Raw genomic sequence first — 8,523 nt, forward strand, 5'->3', positions numbered from 1 at the left:
ATCCAAAGGCAGTGAATGCTGGGCTGATGACAGTGTTCAAGACTGAGGCTGATGGGTAACGGTCTCAGAAGGGCTGGAACAAAGATGGAGTAAATGGAATTGAGGTGTGGATAATTGTAATTGAATAAAGTAGCTACATATACAACTAATTGTTGCTTCACCCAAAAGGCATTTTAAGAGAATTTTAATTGTCTTGTCTTTTTTAAAATTTACTCACAGGGTTGGGCACCTCTGGCCAGCATTTCTTACCCATCCCTAATTACCCAGAGGGCAGTTGAGAGTCAACCACATTACTGTGGGTCTGGAGTCACATGTAGGCCAGACCAGGTAAAGATGGCAGATTTCCTTCCTTAAAGGGTAGTAGTGAGCCACATGGGTTTTTCCCCCAACAATCAGCAATGGTCATCATTAGACCCATAATTCTAGATTCTTTATTGAATTCAAATTCCATTGTCTGCCGCAGTGGGATTTGAACCCAGGTCCCCAGATCATTAGTGGAGTTTCTGGATAAATAGACTAGTGATAATACCACTAGGCCATCGCCTTGAAGAGGCTGTCAGCTGTGATGAGAGGCTTGATGGACTGGGGTTGCTTTCCTTAGAGCAGCAAAAGCTGAGTGGGGATCTGATTGAGATGTACAAAATTCTGAGGGGCATAGAGATGGAGAAATCTTTCCCCTAACTGGAGTGGCCAATAACCAGGGGGCACAGTGTTAGCGTAAGGAGCTGGAGGTTCAGAGGCGATGGAAGGAAACATTTTCTTCGCCCATAGGGTGATGAGTATCTGGAACTCACTGCCTAAAAGGGTGATAGAGGCATTTAAGAATTATTTAGGTGAACAGTTGAAATGCCAAGGCATACAAACCTACAGGGCAAATGCCAGAAAATAGGAAAAAAAGGATGAGAGAGCATCAACAGACTTGAGGTGGAGGTGGTCCAGAGCTCCAAGTTCCTAGGAGTGACCCTCACCAACAATCTGCCCTGGTCCACCCACGTTGATGTGATAATCACGAAGGCACAACAATGCCTCTACTTCCTCAGGAGGCTTAGGAAATTCAGCATTGTCCATAAGGACCCTCACCAACTTTTATACATGCACCATAGAAAGCATTCTATCTGGGTGCATCATAGCTTGGTACGGTAACTGCTCTGCCAAGGACCGTGAGAAAGCACACAAAGTTGTGAACATGGCCCAGACCATCACACACACCAATCTCCCATCCATTGACCCCATCTGCACTTCTCGTTGCCGCAGAAACGCAGCCAACATCATCAGAGACCGCTCCCACCCGTAGATACAAAAGCTTAAACACGCATGCCAACAGATTCAAGAACAGCTTCTTCCCCGCTGTTATTAGAGTTTTGAATGGACCTCTCAAATTTCAAATCTGATGTTGATTTTGCTTTTTGTGTACCTTCTCTGCAGCCGTAACTTTGTATTCCTCGCTCTGTTCAATCACCCAATGATCTTTGTATGATATGATCTGCCTGGACTGCACGCAAAACAAAACTTTTCACTGTACTTAGGTGCATGTGACAATAATAAACCAAATCAAATCAAAATAGGATTAGAATAAGTGGATATTTGATGACTAGTGTGGACAGGATGGGCTGAAGTGTCTCTCCCCATGCTGTAAAATATCCAGGACTCACTTATTCTAAGTAGTGTATACACCAGAAAGGATATATACATAGAAGCACCCTCAGAGGTGAGGCCGCCATGCACTTCTACAGACAGGACAATGATTTCCAAAGTTCAAAATTATAAACTTCTGACCTGATATAGAGGTGACAGCTGTGCTGGGGCGAATACCATTTCAACATTGTGCAATTCATACTTTAATTCTCCTCTCTCTTTTCCACCGAATCCCTGGTAAGATTCAGAAGCAATTCCAGTCCTACACAACCATAACAACTTGCATTTGAATAGTGCCTTCAAAAATATCCCAAAATGCATTGCTAAAATGTCATCTACCAAGATTAGAATCCGGTCCACTGCACAAGGCATCAGGGCAGGATGGCACAAGCACAGTCAAAGGATCCTAAGGAGTAGTGAGTTACTCATAGAGTCATACAGCATTAAGCAGATCTTTTGGTACAACCAGTCCATGCCAACCATAACACCAACCTAAACAAGTCCTGCCTGCTTGCACTTGGGTCATGTTCCTCCAAACATTTCTTATTCGTGAACTTATTCAAATGTCTTTTAAACATTGTAACTGTACCCACACCTATCACATCTTCTGGAAGTTCATTCCACATCCGAACCAGTCTCTGTGTAAAAAAGTTGCTCCTCATGGCTTTTCAAAATCTTTCTCCTCTCACCTTAAAAATATGCCCCCTAGTCTTGAAATCCCTCGCCCTACAGAAAAGACTCCTGTCATTCGCCTTATCTATGCCCCTCATGATTCTATAAACCTCTGTAAGGTTACCCCTCGACCTCCTACGTTCCAGTGAAAAACTCCCAGACTATCCAGCCTCTCCTTATAGCCCAAACCCTCCACTCCCGGCAACAGCCTGTTAAATCTCTTCTGAATCCTCTCCAGCTTAGTAATACCCTTCCTACAACAGGGCGACCGGAACTGGACACAGTGTTCCAGAAGAGGCCTCACCAATGTCCCGTAGAACCTCGACATGATGTCCTAATGTCACGACACAAAGGACTGAGTAATGAAGACAAGCATGCTAAAAGCCTTCTTAATCACCCTGTTGCCATGTGAAAGAGAGAGCGAGAGGCATAGAGAAGTTGGGGAGTGAATTCCAGAGGTTAGGGCCGTCAATGGTCAAGTGATCAAAATGACAGAATGTGCAAGAGACCTCACCTAGAGGCGTCCAGAGTTCTAAAACGGTGGTAAGGTCAGAGGAGGAGGACAAGACAGAGAGGGGTGAGGCAGAGGAGCAGTCAAAAGATAATTAAAACTGAAATGTTGTCAGACTGGGGGGTCTCTGCAGGATGCTGAGCGCAGGAATGACGAGTAAGTAGGATGCAAAGGCGTAGAATACTGTCAGCAGAGTTTCAGATGAGCTACAATTATGAGTAGTTGGAAGGTGATGTCATTCCCATGAAACGGAAAGGGTTAAAAGTATAGGTTTCTCTCTGCATGGCTGAAGGTGGTGCAATCAGTTCTAAAAATAAAATGTTTACTCCTCTTTATCTTCAATCTACCAGTGAAACTAAGCTCGAATGGCATTACTTTAATTGGTCTGTCCAGGCATGTTGCAGCCCACAACTGGGACTTCTGGCTCAGAGGCAGGGACACTGCCCCTGCACCACAAGGGCCCTTTAATCTAATTAATATGTCACCGTTTATCCTCTTCCCAGAAAACTGCCACAAATAATTTCCAACTGACCTGCCCAAACCATAAAACTTAAAAACTTCCTGGTAGCTATATATTTCAGGAATGTCCTTGCAGTATATTTGGAGGACTGAGCACAGTTCTGTCCTCCAGACAATTAAAAGGACAACAGAGAGTCAGTGGAAAGGGTGTGGACAAAACAGAAAAGTATTGGGATGGCACCAACACTGAGAGTTCATACTTATCAGTAAAGATTAAACAAGTTAGGTCTCTTTACTCCAGGAAATCAAAAGGTTGAGGCAGGCCTCTTAGAGCTGAAAGGGTTTGAAAAGGATACATGTAGGAAAGATTATGTAATTTACAGTAGAGGCCAGAACTAGAGAACATAAATATGACAGTCAATAGATCCAATAGGGAATACAGGAGAAACTCCTTAACCCAGAGAATTTTGAGAATGTGGTACTCTCTACCCCCAGAAGGAGTAACGGGAAATATTCTACCTCAGTGGTAAGCATGAGAAAAACAGTGAGGGTCAATTGAAGTAATAGAACGACTTAATCAGGTCACATGTAGATTTTATTTTTGAAATATTCATCACAATTTATTTCTTCAAAAGAGTACCTTGGTAACATGAGGAAATGACTACGACAGATAAACACATTAGTAACAGTACATGGAGTGAACTCAGCCTCAATCTACATTGGCCATGATGACGGTCTCAACTTTGCCTTTTATACCATACCCTTGAAGAAAGTAAGATGCGCGTCACTTTGCTCAGACTATGCTGCCTACAGATTCGGCCTGAATGTTCCTAGTATTAGAGGAGGCCATTCGATGCATCAGGCTGTGAAAGGACCTTTTTAATTAGACTCACTGCCATGTTACTTTCCCATTGACTTTATATGCTCTACTTTCATATCAGCAACAGTGTGCATTTATACAGCATTGTTATTGCAGACAAAAGGCTTCACGTGAGTGTCATCAATCAATATTTGTCATGGATGTAACAGGGAGATGTCAACACTGGTGAAAAGAAATATGTTTTAAGGAGCATCTTAATAGAAGGAGAAAAAAACGATGCAGAGGTTTAATAAGGGTTTTCCAGAGCTGAGACCCCAGGAAACCAAAGTGGAGGTTGGTGCTTAATTGTAATATCACTGAGTTTTTAAAAAATTTATGTGGGATGTGACCGTTGCTGGCTGGGCAGCATTTATTGCCCGTCCCTAGTTGCCCCCTTGAGAAGGTGGTGGTGAGCTGCCTTCTTGAACCACTGCAGTCCTCCTGCTGTGGGTTGGCCCACAATGCCATTAGGGAGGGAGCTGGTAATTTAAATGTGCAGGAACATGCTCCGCTCTGGTGGAATTTAGTTTTGTTTTTATAAATCTTGAATTGAAATCTACTCTCAGGATTGGTAATCAGGAAACCCATTCGTTGTCATTAAAGACAATTCTCGTTCACTAATAGTTTCTTGGAAAGAAATCTGTTATCCTCAGTTGCTCTATGAATGTGCAACTCCACAGTATTATGGTTGGCACTTAGTCAAGCACATGACAATGCTGGAGAAAGCAGGTTTGGTTGCATCCTTGGACAGACAAACAATGTTAATGCTTCCAGCCCTGTATAACTGTTCTACAGAACTCAAAGGAGTTGGAACACATTTCTTGACAGAGATAGAACCCAGTGCAAACGACAAAGGGGTTGTTAATGGTTGAGAAAAAGGTGTAAAAAAGACTGTAAATTAAGAACAGAGATAGTAGGAACTGCAGATGCTGGAGAATCTGAGATAACAAGGTGTAAAGCTGGAGGAACACAGCAGGCCAAGCAGCATCAGAGGAGCAGGAAGGCTGACGTTTCGGGCCTAGATGGAATGGTTTCTATCTACTAAGAGCAAAGTAAACAAAACAAGGGACCTTGGGGTGCATGTTTCTAGTTCCTTGAAAGTGGAGTCGCAGGTGGGTAGGATAGTAAAGAAGGTGTTTGGTACGCTTGCCTTTATTGCTCAGTGCATTGAGTATAGAAGTTGGGAGGGTCATGTTGCAGCAGGACATTGATTTGCTACTATTGCAATATTGTGTGCAATTCTGGTCTCCCTGCTATATGAAGGATGTTGTGAAACTTGAAAGGGTTCAGAAAAGATTTATAAGGATGTTGCCAGGGTTGAAGGGTTTGAGATATAGGGAGAGGCTGAATAGGCTGAGGCTATTTTCCCTGGAGAGTCAGAGGCTGAGGGGTGACCCTATAGAGATTTATAAAATCAGGAAGGGCATGGATAAGGTAAATAGACAAGGTTTTTTTTTCTCTCTGGGGTGGGTGAGTCCAAAACTAGAGGGCATAGGTTTGAGGTGAGAGGGGAAAGATTTAAAAGGGACCTAGGGGCAACTTTTTCACACAGAGGATGGTGTGTGTATGCAATGAACTGCCAGGGGAAGTGGTGGAGGCTGGTACAATTACAACATTTAAAAGGCATCTGGATGTGTATATGAATAGGAACGGTTTAGAGGGATATCGGCCAAATGCTGGCAAATGCAGAGTAGATCAATTTAGAATATCTGGTCAGCATGGACAAGTTGTACCAAAGGGTCTGTTTCTATGTTGTACATCTCTATGACTATGATAAACACACAAGGCTGTGGGGAGGCAAACGTGGGGAGAATGTAAGAAAAATGGAGAACAGACATGATGCAAAATCAAATATAATCTGAAGAAGGGTCACTAGACTTGAAATATTAACTCTGTTTCTGTCGCCACAGATTCAGCCAGACCTGCTGAGTATGTCCAACAATTCCCGTTTTTTTGTGCGGTCATATTCTGGCGTTACGAAACCTGGAGGATGTAAAGCAGAAAATGAGGTGTTGTTCCTCAAACTTGCATCCTGCTTTGTTGGAACATTGCAACAGACCAAAATGCAGCATGACATCACAGCTGTTTGTTGAAATGGGAAGCAAATGGGATGCCAGGGTCATTCTTACGGACAGAATGTACCATAACGCAGACACCCCAGCCTGTGTTTAGTCTTGCTAGTTTAAAGGAAGACTGTATTGTAAGCAGCGAATACAGGAGACTAGATTGAAAGAAGTTTATAAGATTGTGAATGAAATGGATAGAATGGAAATTATGAGGCATTTTCCCAGGGCGGAGGGATCAATTGCTAGGAGACACAGGTTCAAGGTACAATGTGGAGGTGGGGGAGGTGGGGTTGGGATGGTTGGTGGATGGGGTTTGAAAGAGATGTGTGAGGCAAGTTTTTCACACAAAGGATGGTGAGTGCTTGGAACACGTTGCCAGAGAAGGTGGTGGAAGCAGACACACAAGAAGCACCTGGACGAATACATGAATAGGAAGGCAATAGAAGGATACCGATCATGTAAGTGAAGACAGTTTTAGTATAGAAGGGCAAAATGTGTGGGTTCAGGCTTGATGGGGCGAAGGGCCTGTTCCTGTGCTGAATCTTTGCTGTTTGTTCTAAGCGCAAAGTGAAACGCTGCTTCACCTGGAAGGTACAATTAGAATTAGCTTTTAATTGTGAGAGAGAGGAGGTGATTCTTTAATTGACTCTTTATTGCCCACTAGAGCAAGGGCAATTAGGGGGTGGGCAACAATTTTTTTTTAATTTCAAAAATATGTTCATAAAAATATCTTTGCGCATATACACAGTTCGCTTCTGTGCAGTAGGAAACTTAACAAACACTGGAGTTTCACTAATGACCAGAGACCACATCCTAAGCAAGAACATATGAGAGAGCTCGTCAGAGAGTCCCCAGCAAATACCGAATAAAAACCAAAAGAACTGCGGATGCTGTAAATCAGGAACAAAAACAAAGTTGCCGGAAAAGTTCAGCAGATCTGGCAGCATCTGTGAAGGAGAAAACAGAGTTAACGTTTCGTTTCAGAACAGGCACTTCTGAGGAAGGGTCCCAACGTTTCGGGTCCGGTGACCCTTCCTCAGAAGTGCCTGTTCTGAAACGAAACGTTAACTCTGTTTTCTGCTCCACAGATGCTGCCAGACCTGCTGAGCTTTTCCAGCAACTTTTGTTTTTGCCCAGCAAACACCTCCTGCTCTCAGATGCAGGAAACCTCTTCCTCCCCAAAAGCTGACCTTGCCCATCGTTAACCATCCAAACAAAAAGGGAAGGTGGGGTTGGGACAGCCACTGGCCAATCAGTGGCTCGGAGGACACTATGTATGAAGGTTTTGCTGGCTCAGGAGGTGCAGTTAGTTGTAGGTTTGGAGTTGCGAGAGTGGGTCCGTCTGCCCTTGTGTGTAGGGTTCAGTGAGCGATGCCGTCTCTCAGTCTACCGCTGCCTCTCCCGGCAGGGCAGCGTTACAGCTTCGGCACCAGGAGGAGCACCGAACCGGAGATCTTTACCTTCGACCCGATCCCGGTGCACAAACCCAGCAGCAAAACCAAGAGGCGCTCGTTTAAGGTGCTTTATCCGATATACCAGGTAAGAATCCTAACTGTTACTGAAGGAGGAGAGATGACAAGGTGTAGAGCTGGATGAACACAGCAAGCCAAGCAGCATCATAGGACCAGGAAAGCTCTTTATCTGAGACAACAAGGTGTAGAGCTGGATGAACACTGCTCCTATGATGCTGCTTGGCCTGCTGTGTTCATCCAGCTCTACACCGTGTTATCTCAGATTCTCCAGCATCTGCAGTTCCTACTATCTCTGTTACTGAAGGAATGTCGTTCTGTCTGTTTTCGGACGCACTGGTATGGGAAGTCTTTGGGCGTGGGGTGGGAGGAGTGTGTTGCTGTCTGACTCCACTTTGCATTTATGTAGCGCCTTCAGAGAAGCAAAGCCGAGGCGACAAGACACGAGAGGACCTATTGGGTGAGAATACCAAAGGTTGTGTAAAGGCTCCTAGGTCTGTAGGAGCGTCTTAAAGGAGGATCGGAGAGGTTCGTGAGGGAATACCGAAGGTGGTAACTGAAGGCACACACTCCAAAAGGTTCAAACTGGGGATGCACACGAAGCCAGCATGAGAGGAGTGCCCCAGCTGGAGAGGGTCACTCAGCGGTTAGCACTGCTGCCTCACAACGCTAGAGTCCTGGGTTCACTTCCACTTTCGGGCGACTGTGTAGTGTTTGCACATTCTGCCTGGGTTTCCTCCCACAGTCATATGCATGTTAGATGGTCAGCCACGGGCAATACACAGATAGAGTGGATCTGCGTGAGATCCTCTTTGGAGGCTTGGTGTTGTCTTGGTGCTCCCATGCTGTAGA

This window comes from Rhincodon typus, chromosome 35 (assembly GCF_021869965.1).
Source record: "Rhincodon typus isolate 14 chromosome 35, sRhiTyp1.1, whole genome shotgun sequence".
Taxonomy (NCBI): domain Eukaryota; kingdom Metazoa; phylum Chordata; class Chondrichthyes; order Orectolobiformes; family Rhincodontidae; genus Rhincodon; species Rhincodon typus.